Genomic DNA, 1,808 nt, shown 5'->3' with positions numbered 1-1,808 from the left:
CTTGTGTTATTTCAATTTAATTAAAATTAACAGTTTAACCATAATAAGACTATTTTGTAATTAAATTATTATTTAAAACGGATGATTATATAATTTTTTAAAATATTAATAACAAATTTTTTTTTCTCAAATCATTTTTTCTTAAAAAAATATTTTTTGTTTTTGTTACTTCAAGCATTCTGTCACTCCTCATTTTGTTGTTTTTATCGTTTCACCGTCGTCCCAAGTATCACCGTTGTCGTCATGACAAGAAGCATCGACATTGTCGCTATCTTTTATTCTCTTACTCGATCTCTCTTCTGCCGTAGATCAATCCTTAACAATGTCGTTAAAATCCCATGTCAATTGTTGTTGTTATCATGGTTTTCCCTGAAACTTCTTTACTTTTTGAGATTAAATTTTGGTTCTATCAATTTTTTTTTATCATCTTGTATATATATTTTAAAGTAATTTTTTAGATGACTTAACAAAAAATTGGATCAAAGACATGCATTATTTGTTATCCTAACTATTAATATTAAAATTTTAATTTTTTTTAAGTAAAAAAGTTCAATACAACAAGGTGGAGCAAAAAAAAAGAAACAAAAATTCATAACACTAAAAATAACAATCCGTAGCCATCTCCGACATTACCATCAACAACCATAGGGTTTATCACCAATCCACTCATCGTAACTTATAAAGGATCTGTTAATAATATCCACCACACATGAACCTTGATTTTTGAAGATTCTATCATTTCTTTCTAGCCAAATTGTCAAAATGACCGCAAAAAAAAAAAATCAACCAACCACCGCTTCCGTTCTATCTTTCTCGCTGATATATCCGTCCAACTTTCATAGTGTTGCTTGAGCATACCTGGAATAGTCCATATCCTTCCAAGAGCGAACAACTAAGTACACCACACCTGACAAGTGAGCTCACAACCAATGAACAAGTGAAAAGCAGTTTCAACAGATTTATGACATAAAACACACATGTTATCGTTCTAGCCAATAACACCTAATCTATACAGTCTTTCCCTTGTATTCACCTTACCAACCAGTGCAAACCAAGTAAACAACTCAACCCTTGGTGGGACGAATCCTCTCCAAATAGTACTAGTGAAGCTATAGCTTGTGATTTCCACAGGAAGTACCTCTGCCTGCAATACCTGTACAAATGAGTTAGTAGAATAAACACATTTTTTTATCAAATTTTCAGATCACTCTGTCCTCTCTCTCAGTTGTCAGTTTCACTAATTGCAGAACCGCATGAAGCTGGTTTACTAGTTCTAGCTCCCATTGAAATAACTCTCGTTCTCACTAGAAATTCCAAATCTACTCTAACCCATCCCAGAACCCACAATCCCCTATGACAGATCCTTAAAGATTTGAGACCGAGAAAAGTCTTGGAAAAGTAACTTTCAGAATACCACAAGGTAACTAGCTATCCTCCCAGAAGCGGATTATCCTACCATCCCCTAGAACCATAGCCAAGCCTCTAATCATCTTCTTTCTCACTTGTGGCTCCCTGATTTGTAATTGACAAATATCCTTCGAAGGACCCCCTCTTGTAGGTACAAGTTGATCACAAATCATCTCAGAAGAATTCATGTTATTATAGGAACATACAATTTTCTTCCAAAGTGGACAATCCTCTTTCGAAAATCTCCACCACCACTTGAACAGGAGCGTTGTATTCCGAATTACCACATAACCAACTCCCAAACCTTCTGCCTTTCCCGTCCTCCTTACTCCACAAAAAGCGTCTTTGTAAGAATATTATTTTGTCTGCTACTACCTTCGACATTTTGTATAAGTTGAGAT

This window comes from Arachis ipaensis, chromosome B07, assembly GCF_000816755.2.
Source record: "Arachis ipaensis cultivar K30076 chromosome B07, Araip1.1, whole genome shotgun sequence".
NCBI classification, from domain to species: domain Eukaryota; kingdom Viridiplantae; phylum Streptophyta; class Magnoliopsida; order Fabales; family Fabaceae; genus Arachis; species Arachis ipaensis.
This window is presented reverse-complemented; position numbering follows the sequence as displayed.